This window comes from Pongo abelii, chromosome 3, assembly GCF_028885655.2.
Source record: "Pongo abelii isolate AG06213 chromosome 3, NHGRI_mPonAbe1-v2.0_pri, whole genome shotgun sequence".
Lineage (NCBI taxonomy): Eukaryota > Metazoa > Chordata > Mammalia > Primates > Hominidae > Pongo > Pongo abelii.
The window spans coordinates 98,290,723-98,309,844 of NC_071988.2; the positions used below are offsets into that span (position 1 = coordinate 98,290,723).

The 19,122-nt window shown below is 41.5% G+C and overlaps 1 pseudogene; it reads right to left on the reverse strand.

Moving 5' to 3' along the window:
- Window positions 1-17,577: 17,577 nt before the first annotated feature.
- Window positions 17,578-18,788, reverse strand: LOC100433510 (ubiquitin domain-containing protein UBFD1-like; annotated as a pseudogene).
- Between the last annotated feature and the right edge of the window lie 334 nt (window positions 18,789-19,122).

Below are 19,122 nucleotides of genomic sequence, written 5' to 3' on the forward strand. Positions count from 1 at the left end.
ATTGCAGTGAGCTGAGATTGTGCCACTGCAATCCAGCCTGGGTGATAGAGCGAGACTCCATACCCCCCTGCCAAAAAAAAGAATTTACAATATACATATAAATAGGCAATAAATATTAAAAGGCTGATATGAATGCCAAGTCAGTTTTTTTTCACCCAGAGAATTGCTGAGTAGAACATGGACCAGAATACATTTGACAGCTACTCCCACATGCATTATAATACACACACCATATTCCTTACTGTAGAAAGTTACAGTTAAGGTTATAGGAACTGAATCTTGTCCATATGAAAAAACAAAGACTATGTTAGTAATAGTATTGCTTTTATATTTATGTATAGTATATTTTTATTTGCCTTTGCCTTTAAATATATTACTATTTTGGTTCTTAAAATTGCTCAAAAACCCAGGTAGTTATTCACCAAGTTCTCGTTAGTCACCGAATTAAATTGCATTTATAATAATGAGAATGTCAAATAGTACATACAGAATTTTATAAGTTTGATATACATTTTAAACAAAAGAGCCAAGATAAAATGTAATTTTCTAAACAGATAAGGCGAGGATACTTTATCATAATGTTAAAATTATCCCTAATGTTAGGAGTTAAAGGCTAACATTAGGAAATCTTTTCAAAAGATTCTTTTGAGTAGAGGGGCTTTTTTTGTATTGAGTCAACCAATTTACATTAAACAATTCAGTAAAGTTTACTGTAACCAATACACAGTATATCCTCATATTCCACAGCAGCTTCAGAGTAGTAGTACGACAATAGGAGTTTCTGGCTCTGAGCCCCAACCTGTGTAAATACTGGCACCCCAGTTCGCCAATCTTCCCAGCACTCAAGATTCCTCCTTCTCTTGGCAGGTCTCAAAAGAGTCAACTTGATCTTTTTGACAGCCATGAAGAGAACTCCATCTCTTTGTTCTGTGCCTGGTCACTTTGGCACAGCTGTCTTGCTGACACTCTTCAGATATGCGCTGACCTTGGCATGCCACTAGGGGGTCGCTGCCTCATAGTATATACTTACCAATCATCACACTCCCCCATTGCTGATGCTAGACTGAGTCCCTTCAGGTCAGTGTTTCTGTTGTTCTAGGTAATGGAGGAGTGGAGTGAAGTGGGATCCTGTCTCTGCTTGTGTTATAATCCTTTAATGGGTTTCTAAAGAGGGTCACCTTGCTTTATATTTTTATGGAGAGCTCAGTGTTAAATTTTATGTTGACACATTTTCTTGCAGTTCTTAGCTCTTATGCTCTTGTCAACTTCCGTGGTACTGGGTCAGGTAATATTTGATGTGACATGACTTCAACAACCCCTGAAAGGGGCTGGACACTTTAACTCAAAACTATTCAGAGCGAGTTCCCTGCCCACTTCAGGTCATCCCAAAGAAACCAAGCTGACCATGAAACCAGGAGATAATGTTACAAACACACTACTCACTACTGTGTGTTCCAAGGCATTCTCCTCTTTCTCGCTTTCTCTCCCTTTCCTCTCTCTCATCCTACTCCAATTTGCTCTACTTTCTAGACTGCAGCAAAGGCCCTTTGTTACATGTAACTTTTACTTTTTAAGATAAATTTATTTTCTGTCAACAAAGAAGTATAAATATAAAATTCTATTAAATAAATAATAGAGAGTCTTCATTTAATACGGTTAGTTAAGAAAGAGATAAGGGAAAAGCATTGTGCCTGAAGACAATATTTGAAATTGGTCTTTATTACTTGGTTGTCTAAGTTTCATTTTTCCTATCAGAAACAGTTTTTTATTTAGTTAGATCCACCAGCTTGTTTCTTCAGCATTAACCGGGTTTTAATGATCTGCTTCTTACAAACATTCAATTGCATTTTTCTCAAGCCTCTTTTCTGGGTAGGTCCCACAGAGAAGCAGCAGGGAGGAATTATATCCCAGGATGAAGCATCCTCACCAGAGTAACATCATTCCATGTTGTATTTGCCAATAAGTTGATGACATTAGGCCTTTTCAGTAGAGTCCCCATTTCTTTTTCTTCCAGACATTAGATATTTTTCAAAGTGAATTTTAAGTACCTTTTTTTTAAGATCTAGACTGCAATACATTTTTCTCCAATTAAACACAACATAATACGGTGTGTGGTTCAGACTGATGCTAGTATCAGTTGATTTTGCAAGCCCCATTTACTAGTAAAAGCTGGAATTGTGTGACCCCATCTTGTTCAATAAACAAGTATCCAAATATTTATTGAGCACCAACTCAATATAGGGCCTTGTGGTAGCAAGCTGACCACAAAACCAGGAGATAGTGTTACAAACACAGTATTCCTATTGTGCAGTGGTCACAATTTTAAGGTAAAATTGGGAACAGCTATGAAAATATTTTGTGTAACAGAATGAAAAATTTCTTGCCAGGCAGGGTGGCTCACGACTGTAATCCCAGCACTTAGGGAGGCCAAGGCGGGTGAATCACCTGAGATCAGGAGTTCAAGACCAGCCTGGCCAACATGGTGAAACCCCATCTCTACTAAAAATACAAAAATTAGCCGGGTGTGGTGGTGTGCGCCTATAGTCCCAGCTACTCGGGAGGCTGAGCAGAAGAATGTCTTGAACCCAGGAGGCAGAGGTTGCAGTGAGCTGAGATTGTGCTACTGCACTCCAGCCTGGGAGACAGAGTGAGACTCCATCTCAAAAAAAAAAAATTGAAAATTTCTGCATATGTCTGGATTGAAATTACCCATGAAGTCATATAGGACTTAATTCAGAGGACATTTTTTATCTATTCCAATGTTGGGTTAGGTTTGTGCCTTAATACTCTTCAGCATTTAACTACACCAGATGCAAAGGAAGTAAATGCCCAAACCTCATAGCCAAGTGTACCATTTTCCAGTATTTTGATGTGAAATTATTCTGACATAGTAGAGTTGAATGCCTCCTACTGTTTTTCTGATAGCTCTGCTATTGACTGGATGTTTGTGTCCCCCAAAATTCATATGTTGAAGCCTAATCCCCAGTGTGATGGTATTTGGAGGTGGGAACTTTAGGAGGTACTTAGGTCAAGAGGATAGAGTCCTTGTGAATGGGATTAGTGCTCTTACAAGAAAAGATGTGAGAGAGATGATCTCTCAGCCATGTGAACATACGGCAAAAGGCACCTGTCTACAAGCCAAGAAAAGACCCTCACCAGATATCTGCTGGTGCTTTGATCTTGAACTTCTCAGTCTCCAGAACTGTAAGAAATAAATGTTGCGTAAGCTACCCATTATGTTGTAATTTTGTTAACAGCAGCCCAAACTGACTAAGACAAACAAGGATCTTAGCCTTTTGGTTTGATTATGTTTCATGTTTTTGGAGATCCCCAAGTGATTTCTTCCTCAAGGGAAAATTCAGAACGCTATCATCACCAAGATACTCTGTCTTGTCAATTATTTTCTGCATTTATCAATTTCCCCTTACATTTACTCTGCTTATAATTGTACCTCACCTTATGGCAGGTTTTTTTGTTTTTATTTTGTTTTGTTTTTGAGACAAGGTCTCACTCTGTTGCCCAGGGTGGAAGGCAGTGCTGTGATCTTGCTCACAGAAGCCTAGACCTCCCAGGCTCAAGTGATCCACCTGCCACAGCCTCCCAAGTAGCTGGGACTACAGGTGTGTACCACCATGCCTGGCTAATTTTTTTTTTTTAATATTTGTAGAGATGGATTTCACTATGTTATCCAGGCTGATTTCAAACTCCTGGCCTCAAGCAATCCTCTGGCTTTGGCCTCCCAAAGTGCTGGGATTGCAGCTGTGAGCCACCATGTCCTGTGACTTTTCCTAAGCATTGTTAGCTCTCGTCTTTACTCTAAGATCCTATTCAGATCTAGTGGATCTATCTCACCTCCCAAGACTCTGTTTATTGCCCTTGATCTAGGTTTACTGTGCATTGATATACGTATTATCTCTCTAAACATCTTCTGTGCACTTCTCTTACTTATGTCAGGTTCCAATGTGTGTGGAGAGAATCATCTAAAAGGTCTGCATTATACTGGCCTGGAGGCATGAGGTGTTAATTAGGGTACTGGCTATGTTGTTGGAACAAGAAACAAAAATACGAAGATTCCCAAATGGCTCTATAACATAGAGAATTTAGCTCCTTCCCCCTTGTTGCTTTCCCATGCTTAGGAAGTTGGCTTCATTTTTGTGTCTGAAAATGGCTCAACCACCACATCCTCATTCCAACCCACTTAAAGGGAAAAGAGTGAATGAAGCACCTGGCCCAGAAATTGCATATATTACTTCTGCTTACATTCCATTTTCTTTTTTTTCTTCTTTCTTTTGTGGGGGCAGGACAGGGGGACAGGGTCTTACTCTGTTACCCAGGCTGGAGTGCAGTACTTGATCTTGGTTCACTGCAACCTCCACCGTCCAGGCTCAAGTGATCCTCCCACCTCAGCCTCCTGAGTTGCTGGGACTGCAGGTGTGCACCACCACACCCAGCTAATTTTTTGTATTTTTGTAGAGATGGGGTTTCACCATGTTGCCCAGGCTGGTCTCAAATTCCTGGGGTCAAACAATCCACCCACTTCAGCCTCCCAAAGTGCTAGAACTACAGGCGTGAGCCACTGCACCCAGCCACATTCCATTTTTAATGCAATCTTTAGCTATATTTGGCTCCAACCTTAGTATAGAAAGAGATAAAGGTATTGAGAGGACAATTAGCAAACTCTGTCTACCACATACTGTAATTTGTTGTTGTTTTTTCTTTGGAGACAGAGTCTCACTCTATCACCCAGGCTGGAGTGCAATGGCATGATCTCGGCTCACTGCAACCTCCATCGCCTGGGTTCAAGCGAATCTCCTGCCTCAGCTTCCTGAGTGACTAGGATTACAGGCGTGTGCCACCATGCCTGGCTAATTTTTGTATTTTTGGTAGGGACAAGGTTTCACCATATTGGCCAGGCTGGTCTTGAACTTCTGGCCTCCAGTGATCTGCCCACCTCAGCCTCCCAAAGTGCTGGGACTACAGGTGTGAGCCATTGCACCAGGCCCACATGCTGTAAAGTCATCTGGGTCCCTTAAAAATAATTTTTTAGAGGCCAGGCGTGGTAGCTCATGCCAGTAATATTAGCACTTTCGGAGGCCAAGGCAGTCAGATCGCTTGAGCCCAGGATTTAGAGACCAGCCTGCACAACATGGCGAAACCCCATCTCTGTAGAAAATACAAAAATTAGCCGTGTGGTGGCACGTGTCTGTAGTCCAGGCAAGCTACTGGGGAGGCTGAGGTGGGAGGATTGCTAGAGCCCAGGAGGTCGAGGCTGTAGTGAGCTGAGATTGCACCCACTGCACTCCAGCCTGAGTGCCAGAGTGAGACCCTGTCTCAAAAATAATAATAATAATTTTTAAAAGGCAGTAACTAGCAGTTGGTGCTTTGCCTATTCAGTTCTTGCATCCTAGTTCTCTGGAAGTTCCCACTAGTATTCAGAGCAGGGGGATGGAGGTAGTAAGAAAAATAAGACTTTTTGATCTGATCTCTCTTTATGCTGTGATCCCTATGCCATTTGTCCCTGCCAAAAATTTAACCTGTGCATCGACTGTCACAAATACCCAGATTTTGACTTTTTGATCACCTTATCTTGAATGTACATTTACGCTATAATACATTAAAGATATAACTAATCCTAGTAAGACTAGGAAGCTGAATGTACCCCTTTCTTAGGTAGCTAAAATCTCAATACTTTTGAGTGCCCTTCACTTTACTCTTTGTACACAGGGAGTCTTCTTGTTTAGGAACCTCATCACCCTAGCTGCATGCCTTGCCCATCTCAGCAGCTTGTTCCTTTAATGCCGCCAGTCTGAGCTTCAGCATGCTACTTGCATTCCACAGGAAGCCCTGTAGTCTTGAGCATATTCCACAGGATGTGTGCTTCCTTCCTTAACTACTCTGAAACCTGTGGCTGATAAGTACACCATTGTCTTAATGGAGATCTCTGTTGATAAGAACCAAAACTTCCTCAACACAGCTCTATGGGTGTAGGCAGGAAGGGTATTTATTGAAGCAATTCAGGGGCATATCTGATAGTCTAATTTCAGAATATAGAATCCTATTGCATAGGAAGTAGTCATCCAAGAGCTACCCTTTTTGGGATCAGATGATCTCTCATCTCTGCTTCCCTAGATATGTCCATTTGTTCCTTCTCCATCTCATTCTTTTTTTTTAATGCTTTTTGTGAAAACTGTCATGTATCTCATTCTTTCTGATCTTTGCAAGCTTCTCAAGGTTTGCTCTCCCATAACTCTGACCCAAGGCTTTGATTTGCCATGATGTCATGTTTGTCCCAACGTACCCACACATCAGAACTTCTCTGCACAATAGGAACAGCCTCCATCTTTTTATTTTGGTACAGTTTCTCAAAGGAGAACATTGAATTGGCTCACGCTGAATCAGGTGTCTACCCCTGGTCCAATCAGTTGTGACCAGGATTTTGGGTCATCTGAGACAAGTATGACCACTGTGACTGCAGGTAGAGGACAGATTCTCTTAGAATGATTTGTGGGTGGGAAGAAGATGGTTGATGTATCTAGTACATATGTAATATTTTTTCTTTCTTTCTTTTTTTTTTTTTTGAGACAGCCTTGCTCTGTGGCCCAGGCTGATGTGCAGTCATGCGATCTCAGCTCACTGCAACCTCCACCTCCTGGTTTCAAGCTATTCTCCTGCCTCAGCCTCCTGAATAGCTGGGACTACAGTTGCATGCCACCACACCTGGCTACTTTTTGTGGTTTTAGTAGACAGGTTTTCAAGATGTTGCCCAGGCTGGTCTTGAACTCCTGGACTCAAGTAATCCACCCTCCTCGGCCTCCCAAAGTGCTGAGATTACAGGTGTGAGCCACCTTGCCTGGTCCTCTCTCTCTTTTTTTTTTCTTTTTGACACAGTCTTGCTCTGTGGCCCAGGCTGGAGTGCAGTGGCATGATCTTGGCTTACTTCAACCTTCACCTCCCAGGTTCAAGCAATTCTCCCAAGTAGCTGGGACTACAGGTGTGCACCACCATGCCTGGCTAATTTTTGTATTTTTAGTAGAGCCGGTTTCGTCATGTTGCCCGGGCTGGTCTTAAACTCCTGACTCAAGTGATCCACCTACCTCAGCCTCCCAAAGTGCTGGGATCACAGGCGTGAGCCACCATACCCAATCTCTTTTTCGTATTTTTAACCTCAGACCAAATTTGGGATGAGTGAAGTCAGTCCTGCAATAGTATGACACTTACACTTCTAGTAAGTTACAAAATACCATCTAATCAAATACCTTAATTTGTACTAGGAGTGGTTCTCCAAAGGGCACTACAGGTCAGCTGTTCCCATGACCATATAACTTGTCACCTCTTCCATGCACTCATGCTTGAGAATTGGTGGCTGTAGACCCTCCTGCACTGGTATCAGTTTCTGGAAATATGCTGCATTTAGACCTCATTATTTTAGGTGTAGCCTCTTCACATCTCCTTTTGAAATTTTCCAAGGTTTCCACCATGTTTCTTTAAATTCCATGATCTGTGGATATCATTTAGAAATATAAAAATATGAATTACAAACTCACCTGCAGCAGGAATAGATTGAGGTTTTTGTGGTGCTTGAAGCTTATACAGCTTGGGAGATTTTTTAAAGAAAAAATAATTTTAAATTATGGAGACAAAATTAGGTATGAAACTGATTCATGAGAAAAACACAACAAATATCTTTTAAATGCATGGCTTTTTAATTTCATTGGGCATAAAAATAACATGACAATGTTATTAAAATACAGATTTCTGGGCCCACCCCAGAACTACTGAAACAGAATTTATGAAGTCCTGGAATCTGCATTTTAGCACACAACCCCAGGAAGGCTGAATACCACATTTTGAGATAAACTAAGTAATCACTGCAGTGAATAAGACTTTAACAATATCTCTTCTCTTTTTTGAGGGTATATTTGCTTGGTGTATATGTATATACAATTATCACTGTATGAAAGAAGAAATATAAATTGTGTATACAGAGTTTATGTGTTTATGTAAATAGTGGAATTTGTCATAAAGTTATATTTTTACTTAGCTGTTTTATAACTAGAAAGAATAAGCCACTAAACAGAAAATCAGAAACCTCAAAAGATAGTTATGAATTTCCTAATATTTCACAGGATATTTTCATTACTTGGAAGAAAACAATGCTCTGTGGATGTCATTTTTCCTTAAGAAATAAACAGATGAATACTAAATGCAACTTAAGTAAAAAGGATAATGAGCTTACTGGTGAGAAAATTACTCCAAATACTGCAATTTCTCTCTCTCTCTCCCCCCCGCCCCCCCCCACCACATACATATATACATGCACATATATATGTGTGTATATATATATATATATATTTTTTTTTTTTTTTTTTTTGAGACAGAGTTTCACTCTTGTTGCCCAGGCTGGAGTGCCATGGCGCAGTCTTGGCTTACTGCAACCTCTGCCTCCCGGGTTCAAGCAATTCTCCTGCCTCAGCTTCCCGAGTAGATGGGATTACAGGTGCCCACCACCTGTAATCCCAAAGTGCTGGGATTATAGGTGTGAGCCACCGCACGGCACTGCAATTACTATATTCTATGACATATAGTGTATCTGTTTTACAAAGTGCTTATGATACTTGTGTCATGCATATATATATATGTCAAAAATTTTTTGACAAATTCATTTTAATCAAATTAGCTTTTATTTAGTGATTAGTGAATGGAGCCCCATCCCTTGTAAAATTAGAAAGGTGCTCTGATTAGCCGAGCACAGGAAGTAGGCTTTATAGGTAGAAGAAAGCTAAAGAAAGCAGAAACAGGCAGGGCGCGGTGGCTCACGCCTGTAATCACAGCACTTTGGGAGGCCGAGGTGGGCGGGTCTCCTGAGGTCAGGAGTTCAAGACTAGCCTGACCAACATGGAGAAACCCAGTCTCTATTAAAAATGCAGAATTAGCCGGGTGTGGTGGTACATGCCTGTAATCCCAGCTACTTGGAAGACTGAGGCAGGAGAATCGCTTGAACGCGGGAGGCTGAAGCTGCAGTGAGCTGAGATTGTGCCATTGCACTCCAGCCTGGGCAACAAAAGCGAGACTCCGTCTCAAAGAAAGAAAAGAAAGCAGAAACAAAGAACAAAAAGAGAATTGGTTGTTACAGAGCTACTTTCCTTACAGGGTTAAAACAAAGGAGACTTCCTTATGCTGGCTCAGGTAAACTGGGCCCCTTCTAATTGGTTGCTGTGAATTGAATATCCTGTTGTTTATTTTTAGTGTTTTTAAATTTTTTTATTCAAACAGATTTTGACAGATCTATAAAAAAAAAACTGGCCTTGTTTAAAGAACCTTTGTTAATCTTATGAGTTAAGAATGCATTTTTCTTTGAGCAATTTAATGGTTTTATCACATAATTGATTGCTACTATGCATAAAGTTTAAAACACACATATCTCTTTTTTTTTCTTTCTTTTTTGAGACAGTCTTTCTCTGTCACCCAGGCTGTAGTGCAGTGGCACGATCTCAGCTCACTGCAATCTCTGCCTCCCAGGTTCAAGAGATTCTCCTGCTTCAGCCTCCCAAGTAGCTGGGATTACAGGTGCCTGCCACCACCCCCGGCTAATTTTTGTATTTTTTAGTAGAAACGGGGCTTCACCATGTTGGCCAGGCTGGTGTTGAACTCCTGACCTCAGGTGATCCACCTACCTTGGCCTCTCAAAGTGCTGGGATTATAGGTGGGAGCCACCGTGCCCGGCCTAAAACACACATATCTGAAGAGATGACCTGCATATTAATTTGCAATAGAAAAAGAAATAACTTAATGGAGTTTACTGAATTAAATCACTGAACTAATTTGACAGCTTAAACTATAGTAGTGAAGCAAAATCTCTATGGAATTCATATTTACATATTAAAACATTCCTGAGTTAAGGGGAAAAAAATAACTTGGCTTTATAGCTTCAGGGAAGTACTGCTAAGTAAATTTAGGGGACTTCCAGTGGTAGAGTAAAAGGGGGAAAACCATAGAATTATCACCCTTTTCTGCTAACTGGAGCTCAAACAAACTCTTGGGACATAAGCTGCATAATTCTTTCCCAAAGACTGGTTCCTCTTGAGTGACCTTCTGAGGGTCCAGGTCTTCCTGGACCTTGAAAATAAAGGGTAGAGTTTTCACCTCAGGTTGGGAATCGGAAATCAGATTTTAAGGCGTGAGGGAGGTGTAAGTCAGCCAAGGACACAGAGTTCTTCAGAACCAAGCTTTCCTGGGACATGAATCATATTTATTTTAGGCATAAAATTTTCTAGCTCCAAATGAGGGAAAATTTCTTTCTTGCTTTATAAAGAATGTCACTCTCTGCCAGGATGTTAGGAAGCTACTGAGTAGACCCAGTCCTAAGGCTCTGTGGCCCATTTGCAGGGTTCTCTTTCTTAACCTTCTGTCAACGGTCTGCCTGGCCCTATGCCAAGCCCAGCTTCTCAGTCCTGCGGTTGTGTGTAAAGGCAAAAGCATGTCTGGGGTGTAGGCTGCATTCTCCAGTGAGTTTGTTTACCTGCTCCAGGTAAGTCAATATGTCCCAAGAGAATCCTCAGGACTCAGAAAGCATATCGTGCCAGGTGATTGCAGCCCTGCTGTAGGCCTGCCTCATTAGACAAAACCATAGCCCTTTGCTTCCTGAAAACGTTCCTGCATGGATTTTAAAGCTGTAACACGACCTTATTAATTTTAGTTGCAAACTTGAGCACATACAGATGGTCTATTTAAACCACAATAAACCTATGCTACACTGTAGGGTTGTGTTCATTTATGCAGTTGCATTTTACCATAGTGTTGTAAAGTTAAATTCCAGGCTATCAAACAAAAATTTCCAAATGTGAGAAATGTGAGATTCTTTTTTGCCTTTCTTTTTTTTTAATTTTTTCTTTTCTTTTCTTTTTTTTTTTTGAGGCAAGATCTTGCTCTGTCAGCCAGGCTGGAGTGAAGTGGTTCACAACTCACTGCAGCCTCAACCTCCTAGGCTCAGCCTGTCCTCCCACCTCAACCTCCTGAGTAGATGGGACTACAGGTGCACACCACTGTCAGGTGTTCCAACCAGAGCGACTCCATCTGGAGTGAGGACTATGAAAATGAGGCTGGGACTTGCTGGGCTGCATACCCAGCAAGTTAGGTATTCCTAGCCTCTAGATGTTTACAGTTAAGGGAACAGATTGATAATGTTTACTAAACAGACCCAGACTTGGGAGTGTCCTGATATCCCGATATCTTGAAAACAGAAGCATTTTTTTTTCTTTCTGAATTTTTAATGGAGATAGGGTTTCACCGTGTTGCCCAGGCTGGTCTCAAACTCCTGAGATCAAGTGATCTCCCACCTCAGCCTCCCAAAGTGCTGGGATTACAAGCATGATCCACTGAGCCTGGCCAGTTTGTCTGTTTTTTTTTTTTTTTTTTTTTCATGCTATGAAATTATTTGTATATTGTAGGTACTCAATAAGTATTGAATTAATTATTTAATTAATACTTAAAAGTTAATCTGATTGAAGTTGCTTGTATTCAAAGAATCTCAAATAATTCAAGTATGTGCAACATAATCCATTTTGTTTCAAAAAATTATTTGTGCTTATAAAAAAGGCTGGAAGTATATTTTAAAAAACATTAGAAGTGATTATCACTGAAGATTGATGTTATTGGTGATTTGAATTTCTTTGTTGGGGAAGTTAAATTGTTCCTCTTTGCAGATGAAATGATTTTATACTGAAAAAACCCTAAAGACTCCACCAAAAAAAAAAAAACTGTTAGATCTAATAAACAAATTCAGTAAAATTACAGGATACAAAATCATCATAGAAAAGTTGGTAGCATTTCTATACACCAATAGCAAACTGTCTGAAAAACAAGTTAAGAAAACAATCCCATCCACAATAGCTACAAAAATTGAAATACTTAGGAATAAATTTAACCAAGAAGGTGAAAGATCCCTACACTAAAAACTATACAGCACTGATGAAAGAAATTGAAGAAGACACAAATAAATGGAACGATACCCTGTGTTCATAGATTGCAAAAATTAAGATTGTTAAAATGTCCATACTACCCAAAATTAACTATAGATTCATGCAATCCCTATCAAAATGCCAATGACATTCTTCACAGAAATAGAAAATACAATCCTAAAATTTGTATAGAACCACAAAAGGCACCAAATAGCCAAAGCAATCTTGAGCAAAAAGAGTAAAGCTGAAGGCACCAGACTTCAAGATTTCAAAATAAGCTGCAAAATTATAGTAACCAATACAGCATAAAAACAGACGTATAGAACAATGAAACAAAATAGAGACCCCAGAAGTAAATCCATGCATTTATGGCCAACTGATTTTCGACCAAGGCACCAAGAGCACACAATGGAAAGGAGAGTCTTTTAAAAAAATTGTGTTGGGAAAACTGGATATCTGCATGCAGAAAAATGAAATTAGACCCTTATCTCCTATCATATACAAAAATCAACTCAAAATGTATTAATAACTTAGATGTAAGATCGGAAACAATGAAACTACTAGAAGAAAACATTAGAGGAAACTCCATGACTTTGGTCTGTGCAAGAATGTTTTGGATATTACCACAAAAGCAAAGGCAACAAGAGCAAAAATAGATGGATAGAATTACATGGAACAAAAAGCTTCTGTACAGCAAATGAAACAACAGAGTGAAGAGACAACTTACCGAATGGATGAAAATATTTGCAAACTCTATCTCTGATAAGGGATTAATATCCAAAATATATATACAAGGAACTCAAACAATTCAATAGTGAAAAAAAAGGAAGTAACCCTATTAAAAATGGGCAAAAGATGTAGAAGACATACAAGTTGCCAATAGGTATATGAAAAATGCTCAGCATCAATAATCATCAGGGAAATGCAATCAAAACCACAATGGGATATCACCTGACACTTGTTAGCATGACTATTATCAAAAAGACAAAAGATAAGTGTTGGCAAAACCATACAAAAGAATGAAATCATGTCCTTTGCAGCAGCATGGATGCAGCTGGAGGCCATTATCCTAAGTGAATTAATGCAGGAACAGAAAACCAAATACTGCATGTTCTCACTTATAAATGGGAGCTAAACACTGAGTACACACAGACACAAAGATGGGAACAGTAAACACTGCGGATTCCAAAAGTGGGGGGGAAGAGAAGGGGAGAAGGTATTATGTTCACTACTTGGGTGACAGGATCATTAGGCATCCAAACCTCAGCATCATGCAATATACCCATGTAAAAAAACTGCACATGTCTGCACATGTACCATGTACCCATGAATTAAAAAAATGTTGGCCAGAATATAGAGAAAAGAGAACACTTATGCACTGTTGGTGGGAATGTAAACCAGGACAACCGCTATGGAATGCAGTATGGATGTTCTTCAAAAAAGTACAAGTAGAACTATGCTATGATCCAGCAACCTCACTATTGGGAATCTACTCAAAGGAAAGGAAATCATTATATAGAAGAGACATCTGCATCCCCATGTTTATTTCAGCATTATCCACAATAGCCAAGACATAGAATCAACCTAGTTGTCCATCAGTGGATGAATGGATAAAGAAAATCTGGTATATGTACACAATGGAATATTATTTAGTCATACAGAAGAGCAAAGTCCTGTCATTTGTGACAGCATGGATGAGCCTGGAAAACATGTTAAGTGAAATAAGCCAGGCACAGAAGGATAAATACTGCATAATCTCACTCATATGTGGAATCTAAAAAACCTAATGGTTACCAGAGGCTTGAGCAGTTAGGAGGAGGGAGGGGATGGGGAGATGTTGTATAATTACAGTTAGAAAGTTGAGACCAGGCGTGGTGGCTCACACCTGTAATCCCAGCACTTTGGGAGGCATGCTGATTGCTTGAGTCCAGGAGTTTGAGACCAGCCTGGCCAACATGGCAAAACCCCAGCTCTACAAAAAATACAAAAATTAGCCAGGCATGGTGGTGCATGCCTGTAGTCCCAGCTACTCAGGAGGCTGAGGTGGGAGGATCACTTGAACCTGGGAGGTGGAGGTTGTAGTGAGTGGAGATTCCAGCCTGGTCAACAGAGCAAGACTCTTTCTCAAAAAAAAAAAAAAAAAAAAGTCTAGAATATGCAAATAAACAGAGACAGTATAATCAAATATATATAGCAACAAATAGTAGATAAGTGATTGTCTGGATCAAGGGTTGGGAAGGAGAGAAATTGAAAATAACTGCTAATAGTTATGGAGTTTCTTTCTTGGGTGATGAAAATGCTCTAAAATGGATTGTGGTGATGGTCATCCAACTCAGTGACATACTAAAAACCGCTGGATTATACACTTTAAATGGGTGAATTATATGTGAATTGTATCTCAATAAAGATGCCATTTTCTGTTTTTTTATTTCAACTTTTATTTTGATACAGGGGGTCCATGTGCAGATTTGTCACATGGAAACATTGCATGATGCTGAGGTTTGGAGTGTGACTCCAGTCACCCTGGTAGTGAGCATAGTATCCAATAGGTAGTTTTTTTAATTTTTTTTTTTCTTCTTTTTGAGATGGAGTCTTGTTCTATTACCCAGGCTGGAGGGCAGTCGCACAATCTCGGCTCACTGCAACCTCTGCTTCCCAGGTTCAAGTGATTCTTGTGCCTTAGTCGCCCGAATAGCTGGGTTTATGGGCGTGTGCCACCACGCCTGGCTGATTTTTTTTATTTTTAGTAGAGATGGGGTTTCACCATGTTGGCCAGGTTGGTCTCGAACTCCTAGGCTCAAGCAATCCACCCACCTCAGACTCCCAAAGTGCTGGGGTTACAAGGGTGAGCCACCACCCCTGGCCTCCAATAGGTAGTTTTAAACCCATTCCTGCTTCCTCCGCCCTCTGGTAGTTCACAGTGCCTATTGGTTCCACATTTATGTCCATATGTGTGCTCAATGTTTAGCTTCCACTTCTAAGTGAGAACATGCAGTATTTGGTTTTTTGTTCCTGTATTAATTTAAATAAAGCTTCTTTTAAAAAGCAAATAAATTTTCTTCTTTGGTTATAATACTTCTGGAATTTTCTATGGTATCATTCTTGTAATCAGATAGAAATAAATACCTTTAGGCCAGGCACGGTGGCTCACATCTGTAGTCCCAGCACTTTGGGAGGCCGAGGCAGGCGGATCACCAGGTCAGGAGTTTGAGATTAGCCTGGCCAACATGGTGAAACCCCGTCTCTACTAAAAATACAAAAATTAGCTGGGCATGGTGGCGGGCACCTGTAATCCCAGCTACTCGAGAGGCTCAGGCAGGAGAATTGCTTGAATCCGGGAGGTGGAGCTTGCAGTGACCCAAGATCACGCCATTGTACTCCAGCCGGGGCGACAGAGCGAGACTCCATCATGGAAAAAAAAAAAAGAAATAAGTCCCTTTATTTTTAATTATTTATTTATTTATTTTGAGATAGGCTTACTCTGTTACATGCCGGAGTGCAGCTCCACAGAAGCCTCGACCTCCCAGGCTCAAGTGATCCTCCCACCTGTCTCCTATGTAGCTAGGACTACAGGCATGTACTACTATGCCCAGCTAATTTTTAATTTTTTTGTAACTTTCTCAAATTTAAATTGAAAAACATTGTTTTTAAAATTTTTTGTAATTTTTAAAAACTTAATTTTGTAAAATTTAATGTTTTTTTTTTTTTTTTTGAGACAGAATCTCACTCTGTTGCCCAGGCTGGAGTGCAGTGGCATGATCTCCGCTCAGTGCAAGCTCCACCTCCCGGGTTCATGTGATTCTCCTGCCTCAGCCTCCCGAGTAGCTGGGACTACAGGTGCCCACCACCATGCCCGGCTATTTTTTTTTTTTTTTGTATTTTTAGTAGAGATGGGGTTTCAACATGTTAGCCAGGATGGTCTCGATCTGCCGACCTCGTGATCCGCCTGCCTTGGCCTCCCAAAGTGCTGGGATTACAGGCATGAGCCACTGCGCCTGGCCAAAATTTAATTTTTAAATTTTCTGTAGGTCTCAGTATGTTGCCGAGGCTGGTGTCAAACTCCTGGGTTCAAGCAAGCCTCTTGCCTTGGCCTCCCCAAAGTGCTGGGATTACAGGTGCGAGCCAACAGGCCCAGCAAGAGTATCTTTATTTTTAAAGTACTGACTAGTACCAACCAGACCTAATAAAGCTCAGCATTCTTTTTCATCTCTTGGCTCCCCACCCCTTTTCTCACAGTGGCATTGCCAAACCTTTTCTACTCTTCTTAAGAATTTGTGCTGGATTAATTCCCCATCCTTGTCTACTCTGCTCTGTGCCCTAGGTATCTGATCATACAGATTGCTACAACCTGGCTCCCTTGCCCTCTAGCTTCCAGATGGGTTCAGCTATTGGCTTTAGCTGAAATCCTGAGGGTGAGAGGAGAGTGAGGTCACATTATTTATTCCTGTAGCTCCCTCCCTGTCAGCTTCCTACAAATTGGCTATATCCCTTTATCTAAAGGCCACAGATCCTGTCTTCAAAGCTTTCCCTGGGTCCCAGTGACTGCTTCCTCCTCTTGCTTCTTTGGGCTTAGGGATGGTACCAGTTACCTACTATTACTTGTTCTGGGGTAATTCATTATTTCTTATATTCTTCCTCATCCTTGCTCAAAATTCTATACAAAATCTGTTCAAATTCAATTGTTCCACATCTTTTCTGTCGGGTTCACCACCAAGACAGCCTTCAACTCCATCTTCTTCCATTCACTGTCAGCAAATGACCTTGCCTCATTCTTTATTTTTACATGAAAAGTTGAGGCCTTCCTCAAATGGCTGTACAACATCAGTTCACTAAAAGTAGTCTACATAGGGCCAGGTGCAGTGGCTCACACCTGTAATCCCAGCATTTTGGAAGGCAGAGGCAGGCAAATCACTTGAGGTCAGGAGTTCCAGACCAGCCTGGCCAACATGGTGAAATCCCATCTCTACTAAAAAATACAAAAATTAGCCGAGCATGATGGTGGGCGCCTGTAATCCCAACTATAGGGATTACGAGGCGAGGAGGCCGAGGCAGGAGAATCGCTTGAACCCTGCAGGCGGAGGTTGCAGCGAGTCGAGATTGCGCCACTGCACTCTAACCTGGGTGACAGAGGGAGACTCCGTCTCAAAAAAAAGTAGTCTACATAATGGCCTGCTCTCTCTTCTTGATCTCTCAGAGCACAGGACACAGCTCGTTCATGGCAGGGCACTACCCTGATTTCCTCTGACCTCTAAGGACATCTTTCCCTCATTAGCTCTTCTCCCCTCTTGCATACCTTAACTATGGATGCTGCTGAAGTCTCGAACCTTGGTTTGCCCTCATGACAAATTTTTTTTTTAAACAAAGGTTTATCAGTTTTTACCACTTTATTACTTTTATTCAGATAATTTTTCAAACACATACTTGCTGTCCTAATCATTTAATTCAACTCCAGTCCTTTATGTCTTCGACCAGATGCTACATATTTTACATGGATTTCTAGTTGTCTCTTCAAACCCAGTATCACTTCATCCTTCCTCTCATTTTCCCTCCAGTTAGATTTTCTCTCATTATGTATTTTTCTTTTTTGGAATTCAGATTTATTGATTTCCATCGTATTGACTTTAAAAATGGCATGAAGCTGACTGCAAGAAAGGGAACTGGTCATTTTAAGTTAAAATTAAGCGAATGGTGAAAGTACATCACCTCTGCCTTCAGTCACCACCTCGCCTTAGATTGAGTATAGATTTTTTTGTGAACAAAGTTCTAGAACTGTGAAATCCAGGGATGCTACAGGCCTCTCCCCGCAATGTCCTTCACTTTGGGTCAGTCTCCTGGGCCAGCGGTGAAAGTGCTTTCAAAAATACTGCCATTTCCCCAGCACAGTGCCTTTGATTGCATCCACATATTGAGTTGGAACCCAGTACACCCAGTAGTCAGTAGTAAGAGGCTTTGGTGGGGCCCAACTGAAACGTCATCATGTGGTAGTCTTCATGTCCTTCCATAGGTTCACTGACCACATTTTTTATGGAGCCCATGTGCAATTTCTCAGTCCACTCTTTAGTGCCAATCCACAGCTGGTGTTGTTCTAACTTCAAGGTGAATCTCACTTTTCCTCCGGACTTATTGTACATGCTGGACAGGGGTACCTTTGGTAGGTGCTCCTGGGCCCCCTTAACAGATGGCATCACATCTTCGGGTTTTCCTTTATTCAACACTTTCCTGTGTTGTTTCTGCCTGCAGAGAGGCTTCTTCTTGTTGTCTTCGGCCTTTGCATCCTGCTGCGCGGCACCTTTGGGTGTGTTTACTGCTAAAACATCATTGATGGTGGAGCCAACCACCATGATCTTGGCCCCACTGGTCACTTTTATTTCTCTCAATGTCTTATCCTCAGGGACGAGTCCCTTATACATGACTTTCTGTATGGCAGGCGGGAGACCTGTAATCAGTGGATCTTCTGTTTCAGTTCGGAGCCTATGCTGTCCAGGTGGAACTTCACGTCGTGCTTGGTCTTGTTCCAGATGATCTTCAGGTCCACCAGCTCCCTGTCTGCGCTGCCGCCCGTGTCTTCGCTGTTACTGACGGAAGCCTGGGACACGGAGTCTCCAGGGGCCTGGGCTAGGGCCGGCTGAAGGCTGCAGGCTGCAGGCTGCAGGCTGCCTCGCGCGGTGCCAGAGTCCTCGGCCACCGTTCCTGTCCCGGCTCCCGCCGCGGCTTCGGCCTCCAAGCGGTTGAGGGGCCGTGCCAGCGCCTCGGTCGCCACGGTCTTAGCCTCGGTGTCCATGCCAGGTTCCTCCATGCCATCCTGGGCCCCGGCCGCTGCCATGATGATTGTGTACCAGATTTTCTCCCATTATGTATTTTTTCCAATGGTAACTATGTTCTCTTTGGCTCAAGAGTTTAAAACATTGAAATTTTGTTTTTGTTTTTTTTGAGACAGGGTCTCCCTCTGTCATCCGGGCCTGAGTACAGTGGCGTAATCACAGCTCACTGCAGCCTCGAACTCCTGGGCTCAAGTGATCCTCTTGCCTCAGCCTCCCAAAATGCTGGGTTTACAGATATTAGTCACCATGCCCAACCGACATTATTTTTTTAATGCTTCTATTTTCTGTGCTCCTCCACTCCAATTACTTATTGAATTCCACATTTTTTCTTAAACTTATTTCTG